The sequence below is a fragment of the Cavia porcellus genome, unplaced genomic scaffold (genome assembly GCF_034190915.1).
Source record: "Cavia porcellus strain 051 isolate PalLab524CR breed Dunkin Hartley unplaced genomic scaffold, mCavPor4.1 scaffold_19, whole genome shotgun sequence".
In the NCBI taxonomy this organism is placed as follows: Eukaryota; Metazoa; Chordata; class Mammalia; order Rodentia; family Caviidae; genus Cavia; species Cavia porcellus.
The window spans coordinates 10,221,886-10,238,418 of NW_026947502.1; the positions used below are offsets into that span (position 1 = coordinate 10,221,886).

The 16,533-nt window shown below is 41.0% G+C and overlaps 1 long non-coding RNA gene across 1 annotated transcript in view; it reads left to right on the plus strand.

The window, feature by feature from the left end:
• LOC134471701 (uncharacterized) overlaps positions 1-13,817 on the plus strand; it is a 76,669-nt gene extending 62,852 nt beyond the window's left edge. Inside the window, exon 3 of the long non-coding RNA XR_010041287.1 lies at positions 13,694-13,817. This is a non-coding gene — a long non-coding RNA (uncharacterized LOC134471701). The remainder of the gene's footprint in view (positions 1-13,693) is intronic.
• Positions 13,818-16,533: the final 2,716 nt, after the last annotated feature.

Below are 16,533 nucleotides of genomic sequence, written 5' to 3' on the forward strand. Positions count from 1 at the left end.
TGAGAAAGCAGAATTCATAACTCACCTCAGTCAGCTATGTATCAGTGGTCCTGCCTTTTCCTTTGTTGTGTTCCTACTCCCATGTTACCTTCCTTTTCTTCCTTCTTATTGAAATAGAACCTGTCCTTCCACTCCACCTCCTCCTTGAGTCTAGGGAGGTAACATTTGTTTTACCCATTTTGTTTTTAAAATTTTATTTTAAAGAGGATAAAACAATAAAACCAATCATAACAAACCAGTATAAGATATACAGGACTTCAAAACATTATGAAATCAACAATAGTTTCTATAATGTCCCTTGATGTCTTCAAAATAGCTGCAGATAACTTCAGACATAGTAAAAATTAAATAGAACAGAATAGAATAGAAACAGTAAAATCAAAACAATGAATGCAATAAAGGACTTCAAAACAAGGCAATAGCAAATCCAAAATTGCTACCGTAATATATCTTGCTATCTTTGAAATAGCTTCTCTTGCCATTGGATTTAGCATAATCAAACAAAACAAAAGAGAATAAAACCCAACAAAACAATGGAAATGATGTAGGACTTCGAAACAAGCCCATAGGGAATCAACAATGGCTATAACCTTCAGAAGGAGATCCCCTCTAGATGTCACACTGTATACTGCTATCCTCTGAACCTGTGATCAGACCACTGGCCCTAGACGTACAATATTAGTGAAACACCAAAGCTCCACAGACATCCAATTGTATTTCACCTCAATAGCTATCATCACAGATTGTGTTTCTCCAAATAAGCCAGTCATTTATGGGGCAACAGTTGGGGGCAGGAGGGGGATTGGTACTTCTTGCTTACCAGCCCATGTGCTGGAAGGGGCTGGAGTCTGTCTGTTCCCAGTCTGACAGTGGCCTACACATGGCGCTCTTTCTCAGACTAGGCTTGCTTGTTGGTGTGGCCTTGTTCTTTCTTTCTTTTTTTTTTATTTAAAGAGAGAAGAAGAAGAAAAAAGAAAGGACATAAAAAAACAATGCAGTAAAAGGGTACAAATAATACAGTATTTCTAGAAAAAAATATATAGTTCTACGCCCCAGTCTGATTCACAGTAAGAATGTGAGAATTCTTAATGGCTTCAATGCACATATGTCATTTTTCAGCAAAATGTAATGTGTATGTCATTTCCAGGGAAATGGAAAGTAAGGACCATTCCATCCTTACTCATGGGGAGGGGCTGGGGTCTGTTGTTTCCCAGTCTGGTGGTGGCCTGCACATGGTTGTGGTTCCCAGACTGGGCTTGCTTTCTGATGTGGCTTTGGGAGCCCATTTTCTGTACTTCTTATTTTCTCTCTCATCTCAAAAGCGCTATTGTATTCAGTGTCTATACTACAGAGCTTTTTGAGTGTGAACTCTCCTAAAAATTATAAATTGCTATTAAACACATCTTCTGCTGAATATGTGACTCCACTATATTTACTTTGTACACTATTATATCATAGTGATTTAGATCAGGGCCTCGGAGGTCAGAGCTGCTTTTGTCACTGACTTGATGTTGGAACCTGGTGTAGATTATGGAAACCTTTCAGCCTCAGTTTCCCTATCTGTAAAAGGAGGATAATAATCCAGTCAGTGAGACAGATAACACATATAGCATGTACACTGAATACTTTCTCTCTCTCTCTCTCTCTCTGTCTCTGTCTCGTTCTCTTTCTCTCATACACACACCATTATGTTCTTGTAAGCAACTTGAAAGCAGGAAATAAACACCTACCCACCATTCCTATTCCCAACTTTGTTCTTTTAAACAAGTTTTTTTTTTTAAAAAAAGAATTACTATTGAGCAGAAAGATTCCCTGGCTATACATAAATATACCATCATTAAAACTTTACAGCTAAATTAAATATTTGAGTTTCAAATGCAAAAGTTTTGTACCTTTTAAAGTCTTAACTTTGCTTCTTGATCAAGAATCTGTGAAACACTGCCTCAGGCAATTTCTGCCACATCACCTCTGTGTTTTTGGGCTGGCACCCACCCTCCTTTCTGCCTTTGTGAGTGACCTGCCAGACCCTGTCCCTTGGCAGCAGGTGACAGGAGAGGTAGTGACGAATGCTTGCATGATTTGTCCAGCCTGTGCTGTGGAGTGAAGCAAGAAGTGATACATTACAAGAGCTGCAAATGTTCTTTCCCTGGAAATGACATACACATTACATTTTGCTGAAAAATGACATATGTGCATTGAAGCCATTAAGAATTCTCACAAAAGCAGGGAAGCAAAGAGGCCCACTAATGTCCTCTTAATAAAGCCTGGTTTCCCCTGACTAGACCCAAAATAAATGCACTTGGATGGACATTTCCTGCAGGTTTCAGGAAGCAGCTGGATCTGTGTTCAAGGAATCAAGCATCTTCTCTCCTTTGAGGGGGAAGGGCACGGTGTGAAGGAGAAGGTGCTAGAGTGGCAGACAGCAGGACACAAGATCAAGTCCAGGCCCAGGCTTGAGGAGTTGTAGACCCTGGGTAAGATACTTAACAGTCTATCATAGTCAACCATTTTTAGTTGTGAGGGCTACAAACATACTGAAAGTGCTTTCAAGAGTGTCATAACCTATTAAATTTCTTTTTGAAGCAAAATTCATAGAACATAAAATTAATTTTACTCAGCATAAAATTCAGTACCTTCCAGGACTTTCATTACTGTGCACAATCACTACCTCGTTTGGGGACTTTTACACTGCCCCCAGATAAAACCCCACATGCACTAAGCAATCAGTTCCTATTTTGGTCTCTCCCTATCCCTTGGGAACCAGTAACTTGCTTTCGACCCCTTTGTATTTGCCTATTTTGGCCATTTCATGTTAAGGGGATCTCAAAATGTGCATTTGATATCTGGCTTCTTTCTCTTAGCAAGATGTTTTCAGGATTCATCCATGTAGCAGATATCAGTGCCTTGTTCCTTTTCACAGCTCCAGAGCATTCCACTGCATGGATGTGTCACATTTTCTCTGTGTGGTCATCTCATGAAACTTTCATAATGCTTCCATGTTTGGCCATTACATTTTCTTCTTCATAATGGGGAAAGTCACCATCTAGGTGGCTCTGTAGAAATCTCTCAGTCTTTGTGGTTCTCAGAATAAAACAGGTGTGGTCTGAGTTCCAAGATGCAAGGAATGAGACTGGGATAGTATGGCCAAGTGTCAGAGAGAGTGAGGAGGACCCAGCACATGGAATCAGGGCAGCTTCTTTACTAAAAACTCCGGGAAGCAGAGCAAACCCCCATGCGCGCTGTAATGTGTGTGGCCATGACTTCTCCAAAGCTCATTTTGAGCATCATGACCTTGCTCTGTTTTATAAATGAGCACCTGACTGCCTGCTTTTCAGTTTCCTCAGAGATCTGATGTGTGTCCTACTGGACCTAGTAAACATTACAGGGCTTGAGCAGCAGGCTCACTGATGCTCCCCAAAGCTGTAAAGAGCTATAGGATCTTCAGCTACCGGTTGCTTATTTCTGAATCATCAGTAATTCCTTTCTCTAGGTCCCACCCTACTTCTTTTCTACCTTTGTCACAGCTCATGCAATGCTGGCTGGTATGCAAAATCCCAGTTATGAGCAGTGTATCTCTAAGTGCATGGGACCCCCTGAAGTGTTTGGCACCTGTAGTTGCTCATTCAAATGGGAAGCCTGCGAATGGTGCAGACCTACTGCAATCCTTTCCATTGCCAGGGAACCAATGCACACAGTCTACATTTCTGACTTTGAGGGAGCCATGCCTCACTCCCTAGGCAAGAATGACTGATGTTTCTCCTCTCAATGTTGGCCACAGTGAATCCTCACCCCATTCAGCAGGTGAGTTTGCTGATCTCTTTGAAAAGCAAACAGATGGACTGACAAGCTCCCTTGCCTCAGTCTCCAGGCAGTGGGGGCCAGGAGATGCTGGGATGAGCAGAGGCAGAAGGAGACCTGCTTCAGGCTCCTTGCCTGACTGTTGCTAGACACAGAATCTGTGACCTTTCATGAGTCTGTAGCAACAGGAGCCAGGAGGATGCTGCAGGAAATGCCCACTTGGGCCTTTCAGTGCTTCATGATGTACAACCATGGTGCCAGCATATTTATGTGTGATTTTTATCTGATTATATAATGGCCTCCCCCAAGTCACTCCATAGCTGTAACTATAATGACTCTCCAGATACCAGTCTTTTTATGCAAACCCATAGTTTGCTTATATTGGCAAAGAAATGGAAATGGGGTCAGCTGATTTCTGAAAGGGCTGAGTGTGAAGGATCAAGTATGCCTCTGTGCATCCAAATGAGAAGAGGTGCTATTAAAAGCTGGTGCTGGGCCGAGCTTGAGCAAGCAGCGTTGCAGTGTGCTCCAGGCCTTAGCCAACCAAGTTCCTATTCGGGGCTTTGTCCTTCCTCTGCTGCAAGTTGCCTAGGCTGGAGGGGCCCCTTCCCGCTGCTTTTCTCACCCTCAAAGCCTAGTAAGCATGTGATGTCTACATGCAACCCAGGAAAACAGAAACAAAATAGTACTGAGCTCTGGATTTGGGTTGAACTATTAAGGAAACTATATAAGGGAAGCTCCTGGATGGTAAAGGGGGCAGATAAAACATGAAAATTTGACAAGACATCTTACTTTGTCATAAATCTGGGGCCCAGGGCCCAAAGGAATGCTGGAGAAGATGTGGTTCAGAGCTGGTGCCCACCAGGGTGGTCTCCAGCAACCTGTTGCTACCGAACACTTACCGGTGGGAATGTCTGAACTCAGATGTGCCGGAAGTGTGAGAAGGTTCCCAGAACACAGTAGCAACAATCTTCAATTTTCATTGCTTTCATTTCAGAATTCGTATTTCTATTTTGAAATAGTGTTTTTGCTATAGTTAGTGAAATTCGATATGTTAAAATTAATTTTTATAATTTTATTCTGGCTTTTAAACTTGTTAAATGTGGCTACTGGCAAACACTAAGTGGCATATGTGGTTTATAACTTTTGTTTCTATTTGGAAGTACTAGTTCAGAGGTTAAGAGCTTGGGCTCTTGAGACAGAACATCTGGGTTTGAACCCTGTCTACGTCATGGGCTGCATAGCCTCAGGTACAGTGGCTGTAAACCTTCCTCAGAAACTTCTTGTAATGCTTTCATTTTATATGCTACACAGGAAAACCAATGCACATACTACAATAAATTGATGAAATAGCACTTCTCCATTACCACATGCCATGCATTCAGATGTCTTTCATTCTATTCCCATCTCCTATTTCCATTTCTTCTCTCTCACTCTCTCTTTTGTTGAAACATTGCTTGTTACAGCCCACTGGATTAATTCCACAACCCCTAAATGTTTTTTCTGGCATTTGATCAATGCTCTGCAATGTTGGCAATTGCTGCACGGTTTCTAGTATTTGAATATCTTCTTTGCCCTCCAAGGAAGCTACCTTCTTGCTGCTCTAGGTTCCTCATCTGTGAAATGGGAGTAACAAAAGTGTCAAATTAATGGATACTATTAAGTTGTTAAAAGAATTGTTGTGAGGAATACATGCAATGAAAAGCACAAAGGAGTTACTTAAGGGAAGCACTGCTGGGATATTCATTCCTGGTGCCTGCTGTAGTATCCCTTGGAGAGTGCCTCTGAGACAGGAAAGCTGACCACAAGAGCTTGGGTACCACCAATGCAAAGCAGCGGGCCTCACTGCCTTGAGGAAGTGGCTCCAGGCCTGTGTGAGTGTGAGTGTGTGTGTGTGTGTGTGTGTGTGTGTGTGTGTGTGTTACTGGAGATGGAGCTCAGGCTTTTTGAACTGAGTTATAGCCCCAACATTTTTATTTTATATTTTGAGACCGAGTCTTGCAAAGTTGCTAAGTTGTGCTGGCTTCTCCTTAAATATGGAGTAGATTCTTTGATGTTCTCTCATCCCATACTTCCCCTGCCCCCACCCCACTTGGAATTTAACAGGAAGTCATCAATTTAAATTAGAAAAAGAAATCTGCTGATGGAGTGGAATATTTGTCTACCTCTAGCAAGCCTGAGCTGTGTCAGATCTGTGGTTACCTGGACTCAGTGCCATCTGTCCATCTCTAAGCTGTTTTCCTTTTGCAGAGAGATGATTTTTGTTTTTGTTTTCTTGAGTCTGTGTATTGTAGGCTACCCCAAGCTCATGATCCTCTAGGCTCAGTCTCCCAGGTGCTGGGATTATAGGCAGGCATTATGACAGCCAGTGAAAAATGATTTTATAGTAGTTACACTACATCTCTTGGGCTGAGTATGTAAAGTTAGGCTTTATTATTCATGGTGCAAACTTCTGTGAGCTTACTCTGTCATGGTCTTACTGCCATTACCACATCTTTTTATGTAGTCTTTCCTATGGAAAGCAAATAGGAGGGCACTCTCATTTACTCAGAACCTACCATCCACCAAGCTCTACTGGGTGCTTGAGAAGCCTGTTGTACTTAATCTTGGGTACCTCTTAAATTATCCAACCTTAGGGAGTCAGTGGTTTTATGATCATTTTGTGAGTAGAAAGATGACTGCTCAAAGAGGCTATGGTGGGCACAGTGTGCTTTTGGGAAAAAGCTGTGGAGAAGGTGATCCTTTTTCTGATTTCTGCCTCCCTCTCTGAGCCTCTCTCTGTGTTCCCATTATTGTTCTCTCATCTCAGACTGTTGAGGGAAGGCCAGTCAAGCTCCCAAGTCTCCAGACTGCTTTCCTTAGCAAAGGACCATATTTTACTCTTCTGATTCATCTTTTCATTAAAACTTGCCAGCTCTTGGTTCCATTCATTCAGCTTCATGTCATTTTCAAGCTCATCTAATTAATGAATTCCAGGTAGAGTACTGATGGCTTAAGGTGAATTATGTTGTATAAAATTACAGTCTCTTCTGAATGTTTGCTACTCTGGTTTTTATAATGCTGGTTACCAGACCCAAGGGGGATGATGACATGAATGTCATAGTTGAAGAGATGGGCCAGAGCTCCATGGCTGATGTGTCAGCTTGGGGACACATCCTTATGCTCCTCCTTAGCGTGCAGTACTTTTGATGTGATGGTGTATATGGCCAGTGTCTGAGGCACTGTGGCCAGCGCTCCAAGCATGGCATGTTCAGCAGGGCAGTGAGGAGCGGAGGTAACAGTGCTATGGAGAGTGTCAGCACTTATATGGTTCTCTCTGATCTGTGTTCTAGGTTTTGAAGAAAATGGGATATCTAGGAGGAGTTCTTTCTCTCCTGGGACTCGTCTTGGGGAATGGACAGGCAGCTCTTCCCTTGTAGTTTCTTACAAGGAACTCATCGCTAAATCTTTATAACCAACCTAGCGCCTAATCACCATGGCCTTTGGGATTTGACATCAACACCCACCTGCAGTGAGCACAGGGGAGGATGGACAGCTTCTAGAGACCAGCTGGTTATGTCTTCCCCCAGAATCCCCTTATGCTGGCTGAATCTTGCAGATTCCTTTCTAGTATGTGCAGATTACTTAACACCTGCACTGTATACTAACAACTAATTAGAGCATAACCAAACTATTGCAGAGTTGTGCAGTTCCCTGAGCTGAAAGCTCAGGCTTAAATCCTCTTTCTGTTGTAATTTCAGTGATGCGTGTAGGGGGTTTTATGAAGGCATTTTGTTTAAGTAGCACATCCCAGCTGGGGCTATCATGCAATTTCAGCCCTCAGCATCATCTTCAGGATGCTGTCTTAGGAGGGGTCTGGCAGAAGAGAATTTCTCTCCCTGAATCTGGATGCAGCTGCAGTTTGTACAGTGATAGCGTAAGGTCACCTGCAAGGGTAGAGTTCCCTCTAGACTGCACAGGAGGCTCCTCGGCCCTGCTGGGTTGATCCTTGGGCGTCCTTGACTCTCATTCTCCCTGCCTTGACATTCCCTCACGCAAGCCTGGGGGAATTTTTGTCAAGGACTCCAGAGGGATTTACTTCTTTGCTTCTTTCCCTCCTTGCTCACCTCCAAGATTGTCCACTCTAATATTAACAAACACTTGTAAAGCTTGTACTGTAGGCCAAGCACAGTTTTGGGAGTTAGGCATACAAAAATAAACAAGCTGAAGAAGGTCTCTGCTTTCATTGAGCTTGAATTGGGGTGTGTGTAGGGGGTGGGAGAACAAAATAAATAAAAACATAACATATGAAAGCATGGAGAAAGTAAGAGAAGTAAGGGGATGGGGTTTTGCCAGGATGCTCTGATGGACAGGGTGGTCTCTTGCTTTATTGACATCCAGTGTGACCTCATAAGAAGCAGGCTGATTGCAAATGGGGCTTTGGACCAGTGACTGAATGACACAGCCTTTGTTTCCACGATGATTTACCAAATCTTTGCCTTAGTGTTCTCATCTGCAAAATGGATATAGTACTTTGGATACTTATTTTCCTCTGGGGATAGAAAAAACGATAGCAGAATGAACACATATAGTACATACATAGATACAGGGATGAAACATAATTAGGGCTTGCACTGTTTCAGTTGCTTTCCTATTTAATTTTTCAGCAATCTCTTGATATTGGTACTATTAGAAATCCCATTATACAGATAAGAATATGGCAACTCTGAACTGTTAGATGATTTTCTCAAGGCAATAAATTAGTCAGTGGAAGGACAAGGATTCAAATTCAGTGCTGTCTGAACATTTAACATCCTTCGAGTCCTGCCTGCTTCCCTGGAATTTTCACCATGCTGTCTTATACTCTCTATAGCTTAAACAGAAATTCTTTAGGTAGACCTTGTCAGTAGTGGCAATTGGTAATGAAGTAAAGCGATGCTGGCATGATTTTTCTTGCATTATACTTAAATGCTTCTCCAGCTTATTTGATTTACTAATGTAAGTATTTATGGAGTAGAAAAGTCTTCCCATGACACATTCAGAAAATAGAACAGATCAGTTATCTTTATGCTGCTTAAAAATTGCCACTTGGAAGGATGAAAAATGTGAAATCTGGTCTTTTACCCTTTGACCAACCTTTCAAACTCAGTGTCTAATGAAGAGAGACCATCCGCCAGCTCTCTTTATGCTTAAATGTGAAGACTTAAAGGATGTATAATTCCCATTCCATTATTATAAATGTGCATTCAATACTTAGGTGGTATTTTATAGCTGTTCTAAGAGTTAGATCCTAATTTACCATGGGGTCTGAGAGAGAGACAGACTTTTCCCTATTCACAGAAGAGAAAATTTTGATTAGTGACATCTTCAACCAATGTCTCTGCAAGAGTGGTCTGTGGGCCTCCCATGGATGTCTCTTTGAGCCATGAGAGGCATGTCTCACTGCCTACCATGGAACCATTGTCTCTGGGTTGGGGTCTCCAAGGAACATTTTAAGTACATTCTCTGAGTGATGGTAATGTTCAATACAGTTTAAGAAATGCATGTTAGAATTTATACCAAGACACATTTCCACAGCTTTTAATAGATGATCCCAAGGGAACATCTGGAAGGCAGATGGGAACACATCTGGTAACACTGACCAGGCCTGTGAGGGGGATTCAGAACTCAAGTGTCTGGGTATTGGTTTCAGGAATTTGTAGTGTTTACTCTGTACAACAGAAGACTGAACTTCTTCAGTTACTTGAAGAACCACATTGTGGACAAACATGTTCCGAGTAGTTGCACGAAGCACAGGTAAAGCCAGTGAGATGGCAGAAATTATAGGCAGGCAAAGTTCAGCTTACTATAATCAAGAATGTGTTAACACTTAGATTGTCCCCAAAACAACGAGGTTGTTTCTAGGGTAGTAAGTTCTCCATCATTATTGGAAATGTACAAGACTTTCTGTGTTGGATGCAGAAAATATTCATACATAGGAATACCTTAGCCTTTGACAAAGAATATTTGAATACTGGTGTTCAATTATCTTGTAATTAGTTTCCTCTCTTTTTAAAAGTTACAATAAGGTCTCTGTGTGTAGATATGTATGCATATGCTCCTATGCAAGCCTTTGGGTGAGGATAAGTGGGGGGAAGAATTCAGTTTGGGAAAGATTATAAGTTAACTTATTCATTATTCATCAAATGTTTTTTTTTTTGCCCCTGTATGTCAGTTGCTATTCCAGTCATTGATGATTCAGAAATGCCTACTATGGTGCTTAACTAGAAAGAAGTCTTGATCTAGTAGAGGAGCTTGACTTAAAAATAGAAAAATATGATGACTTGTGGTAAATTTGATGAAAGCAGCATGTACATGGTATTCTGGGTACACCAAGAAAGGGAATGTGCCCCAGCCTGTATATGTGTGGGGCAGAAAAGGAGTCTAGGGAGGATACTTGGAAAAGATGAATATGACTTTAACCATTGACCACGCAGAGGGAAGAGGATGAGTGAAGGCATTGGAACAAGAATTATTCGGAGATAAAAATATGCTTTTGAAAGGAAAGTGTGATATTCTGTAGACCTGACAAACAGGCCTGAGCTCATATGTCCCAGATTACCAATGGCCTTTGTATTCTGTGCTAAGCAACATGGTCTCTGTCCTGCAGAACAGGTAAGGGTTCCTTGAAAAGTTTAAAGTATGGACCGATAAGAATCAGCCTGCTCCCAAGTAATAACACTTGACTGACATTTGAGAGTTGCTTTGTTAATAATGCTTTTGATTTTGTGCAAGACATTGAGGCTCTGCATCTATAAATACAGTAGTGAAAAGCACAGCAGAGTTTGGGCTCATACAGTGAAGCAGATACTCCTGGCAGGCAGCTGTTGAAGTAGTGATGTCGGGTGCCTTTGAGTTCACAAGCCTTTTTTGACATTGTTGCACTGGGTCCATGATTCCTGCTAGGGGAGATCATTCAGGGACGTCGGCTGCAGACCTAAAATACAAGGAGCATCTTCAGCCTGGTTTTCTAAACTCTGAACACTTTCTTAGTATCCATGAGATACATTGGTGCCTAGAATAACTGTGAATGCTTTTGGTTTGGTATTCCATACCTTCCTTCCCAGGCACAGTAAAAAGATAATATTTTAAAATTTATTTACTGTCTCTCATTAAGTCTCTAGTATTTCATACAAATGAAATAGAAATGAAAAACGAACCAGTGAATTTAGATATGTTGTAAATTTGGCACCTCCTCTTTTGTACATGGGCTCTATTGGGTTGATTTGTATACAAACATTCCCCGTCAACACCAACAGAGGAAACATATGTGTGATATAAAGTCTCTGCTTATTCTGCTTATCAGCAAGCAACACACTTGTTGCAAGGAAATAAGTTTGACAAAAGACCAATTCTTTCCTGATTCTTTTTGCTTGTGGAGGTGTTTTGTCGTGTTGCTAAGTTACCAGGTTGAAGGATTCTACTTTGGGGGAATGGAAGTTATTTTAAAACATCTAATGAACATCCTACCAGAAAACTTCTTCGCAGTTTGATAAAGGTCTGCAGTGTTGAAGAATGTGAGTAGACGAGGAAAGAACCTGAAAGGTGTGGAAAACAAATTCCACAGAAATACAAAAAGCATTCTAATCACAATGCACTGTCAAACACTGGAGTAAATCGCAAGAAGAAGTTAGGTGAGGATGCTTGAATATTTAACCCAGAAATTTTCAGGTGCCTGCTTGAAAATGTCACAGAATAGGTTAGAATAAAGAGAAGGGAAGAGCATTCTTCCTCAGAGAATAAATGGGGATACTCCAGAATCTCTTTCATAAGAGACTTATTCATTCATTTACCAAATAATTATCAAGTTAGTAGCCAGACAGATGTGGTGCATATGCTAACAGAGTGAAGTTTCTGTTTTCTTGGACCTCTGTCTTATGGTTGTCAGGAGTCTGGCATATAAGTGACAGAAACTCAAGTTACCCTTACTTAACTGAAAAGACAGTGAAAGACTGTAGGAACTGGGAGATCCAGGGGCAGAAAAGGATTCAGACATACTTGGACAGAGTCCTTAGTGATGGTAGAGAGTAGGTCTCTCTCCTTCTACCTCCTGGTTTTGCTTTCCCCTGTGAGTTCACTTGGTCATAATGCACACAGGGCTGCTCCACAGAGCCAAGGAAGATGGTTGCTAACAGGTCTAGGCTTTAGTGGTCCCAATTCCGTCCTCTATGAAAGAAGGTGAACTTATCCTTTTTTGATGACTATGTATTAAAACTTAGAGGAAGACTTTGATTGGCTCTGCTTAGGTCATGTGCTCCTTATCTCTGAAGTGACCAACAAGGCTATGATGAGCTAGGGATATCATTTGGGTGGGGACATAATGACAACAGGAACATCTGTGTTGATAGTAGAAATGTATTGAACCAATAGCAGCCACAAAACTCTACACCCTGTCCGCTGCTCTAGTCAACATAGAAATGTCCAGATTCCTTTAAAGCCTGTTACTGTAAGACCTACCTCAGCTCCTGATACTCCTAGCATCCTCTATTTCTTTTTGCCTGGATCCCATTAAATAGGAGTTATGTTTTAGGAGCAAAGACTGCTGCCTTATTAGGAGAACAAAACTAACCTTTTTCATTCTTTCCACCAAAAGTTCCAGCCTAGCTATAATAGTTGCATTTCCTTGGATCAAGACAAGGCCAGAAAAAGCGAATAAAACTACCTCAAGCTTGGCAAGACACAAACACAATTAGTGCTGTGTGACCCATTGGCAAGTACTTGCTGAACTGTAGTTTGGTATCAAGATGCAACAGGGAAAAGCACGAGATGGAAGAAGATAAGACTCCTTTCCCCCAATGAGCTTCCAATCAATTTAAAGAGAAAAAATAGCTGCAAAAGTCAAACTGAATTCTAAAACATGATAAAGGCATTTGTTAGTATTCAGTGATGATAAAGCATGGAATTATTAACGTCAGAGAATAGGACAGTAGATAGTAAGGGGCCGACTGAGATTATTTCTAAGAGTTTTTATGGCTACCCTTTCTGGGGCTGTGCCTGTGGTTATTAAGAAAGGCTTTTTGGAAAAAACAGAACTTAACTTAGGTCTTAAAAGATGAATGGGAGAGATTATGTGCACAAGATAGAATTTTTTCCCTGTACTGACCACGATTCACTTAGTTTCCTCTCGTATAAACTTAATGACATGATGCTGTTGCTTTTTACTATTCAGAAAGGTCACTTAGGAGATTTGAAAGCACTTAGTTTCTATGTATGTGAAGGGAGTTTACAAAGGTTGAACACTATAGGGATATTAATATAGCGTACTTAGTATAAGTACAATATCTCCGAACATAAAGATTATTGAAGAAAATTGGGATATTTCAGGAGCTCTTCGTAGCCTTTGAGCTCAGTGTTAACTGGATAATTATTTCCTTCCAAAAGTGTAATATAGTTGCCCTAGTTCCCATAAGCATAACAGCCAATATATGGGCATTGCAGTTGGCCACTGATGAAGCACTGGAACCTCAACCTGTGCTGAAAGCAAATATCCCCACGGAAAACTTGGTCTCATTTTAAAATCATCTGAAGGCAGAAAGTCAGCTTTCAGACTTTATTTTTTTACCTCTTAAAAATACTACATTGCTTAAATCAGATTTCTGTAAATATAGATGGCCCCGGATCTTATCACAGCCCTCTGCAGTGGGGTCTGGGCCACAGGATCCTTTAAGCCATCACTGAGCTGGGGTGTTGGCAGCTGGCAGCTAGCTGGTGCCTATTGTGATGCAGTGGTCTTGCTCTTGGGTATCTGTCTTACGGTGACATGGTGGCTCCTGCTGTCCATTTTCTACAGGAAGTTTCCCCTGTCCTGTAGAATTTTGAACCCCTAGAGACTTTCCTCTGGAAGATATCAGAAGAGAGACTCCTGCCTCTGTTTCAGATAGACAACCTGCAGATAAACCCGTGGGAAACCCAACCTCTGAGGAACAGATGGCCTAGTTTGGACCTTCACCCCGAAGCAGGCCTGAAATGCTGCTGTTCCAGTAATGAGCTATATGTCCTTGGTTAGTAAATGAGTTTGCTTCTAGGAGTCTTCATTTCTTCAGATAAATTAATAGTGTCTGTCTTGTTGGCCTTAACAAGACCATTCAAATAGTCAAAATTGTTCATATCTGTTAAGTTTTATTTGTTCCAAGTATTGTTCCAGGGCAGTGTGCTGTTTGTAGCATTGAAAGCTCTAAAAGGTTTACCATCACTGGTCTAAGGACTTCAGTCCTATAATCCTTCGTGTACAGAAGTATTATTACAACTATTTTCTAGATGAGAAAACAGATTCTGAAGTGACTTTTCCAAATCATGCAGCTGGTAAAAAGCAGAGTCAGTTTTCCAATCAGAGCAGCCTTAGCCCAGGGGCAGTGCTCTTAACTCTACCCAACACCCTCTAGTACCTGGCATAGAAGAAACACTCTGGAAATAGTAGCAGTGAGGAAAGTCTGGGTATAAGTGTCACAGAGAGACTGGTTTGGTCAGGGAATGGGAGAGTGTTGATGGCTTCTGTTTTGGCCTATGAGACAGGCAGGAAGACCCCCTCTAGCTCCTTATTCCAGCCAGACCTCTTGTTATCAAGACTTCCTTTAACCCATGGTACCTGGTCTGAGCTGAGTTCAGACAGCCTGTTCTGTTTCCCTTACTTTTCTTTTTAATTAGCTTTTTGTAATTATACGTATTTATGTGGTACAGTATGATAATTTGATACAGGTACACAATGTATAATGATCAAATCAGGTAATTAGCATTTCCAGCTTCTTAAATATTTATCATTGCTTTGTGCTGAGAGGCTTTGAACCTCTCTACTCTTGTTCTTTATAAAATATATATAGTGAATTGTAAGATAGTCATCCTACTGTGCTGAGGAGCACCATAGCTTGTTTTTCCTCTCTAACTTGATTTTGGTACCTGTTATCCATCCAACCTCCAAGCCCTTCCCTCATCCTTCACAGCCTCTAGTGACCAATATTCTACTTCTCTACGTCTGTGACATTGGTGTTTTTAGTTTTCACATACGAGTGAGATCATATGCTATTTGTTTTACTGTGCAAGTCTTATTTCACTTAATATGATGTCCTTTGGATCTACCCCGTGTGGAAATTTGCTTTTTCTGAAGGCTTTAGGTCATACAGCTTTGTTTGGCTGAGATAAGTGCACAAGCTTTCTACACAGGCATATGTCAAAGGAGACTTAGTTTTGGAGGAATTAATTGGAATTCTCTTAGCAGTCTCCTGACATTGGTCTGAACACTGTGCTCATTCCCAGTAGATTATCATTAATCGGATGAGCAGGGAGACTGAAACAGCTTCTGATAGCCAATTTATTAACTTCTCCAAGATGAAGAGATGAGAGCAGGCTGAGCTACTTGGATTTACTTTGAGGGCTTTGGGACAGAAAGCCATGGAGTTGATGGTTTCATCACCCTGATTTAAATAGATTAACGATTTCTCCTGGTCTTAGCAAGGATTAGGGTGACAGTGTTGTTTTCCTTTCTAGCAGGTTTATTTGAGGAATAATTGATGTGTACAATCTGATGAGTTTGGACGTGCACATACACCAGCAATACTATCACCACAGTCAAGGTAACAGACATACTTAACACTTCCCGACCAGAGTCTCCTTGTGCCTGACATGTTGATTAATTCATTAATTAGTTGTGGTATGAATGTATTGTGTTCTTAATAAATTGTGAAGTGCACTAAGTTGTAGGAATCTGATATCCAACAGTGTCTAGAATTAAAATTACAATTTTGTGCATTTCAAATTGTTTTAAGAGCATTGGAGTGTTTTCTTCCTGAGGCCTATATTTTTTTTATTATCTCTCTCTTTTTCTCTGTCTCAGTCTCATTTTTTTTTTTTTTTTTGGTACCAGGGATTGAATTCACGACCTTGCACTTGCCAGGCAGGTACTTATGCCACTGAGCTAAATCTCCAGCCCATTTTTTAAATTATTGTTTTCCTCCTTTGAAGTTCTGAGTTTATTCTCCTTTTCTTTCACATTTCTTCTAAAAAATCTCCTAAGTGTGTGCTTGTCCTTTTCCAATTTGGTATGCCTCAGAGACACTGGTCTCGCAGTAGACAGAAACCATTATTTCCCATGGTTGAGATAGTGACATGTGACATTTTTTACCCTTTTATTTTCTCTTCCATACCAACCTGGTCATTTTTCCATATTATTTAATTTGGCCCTCAGTGGTTTATTCTACCTAGAGATGGTATTGAAATGGAAACTTCTACTTTGGTAGCCAGTCTTGGCATTTTCTTTTGTGAGGCCACATGCAAGTTATAGAAGGACTCTGATTTAGGATGGTTCAACTTGTGACTTTATCATTTTATAATGTTGCAAAAGCTGTATGCATTTGATAAAACCTGTATGTTGAATTTTGTTTTTCTTTTACTTTGCTTTTGCAGTGCTGGTGATGAAACCCACGGTCTCAGACATGTCAGGCAAACTCTATCACTGAGCTACATCCAAGCCCTGAATTTTGAATTTTGATCTTTTCTTGGTCTTGGGAGGAATGGTATGTCACTCTCCTATGATATTATGCAGCAGCGGTGAGCCATGACTTCTAGTCAGCTGCTTGATTATGAGAAAAATAATGGATAATCTACAGTGTACTGTAAGCTGTGATGTTTGGGCATTTAGTGCATTAAATGCAGTGTGAATGTACATTATTTTCAACCTAAAATGGGTTTATCTGAACATAACCCCACCGTAAGTGAAGGAGCATT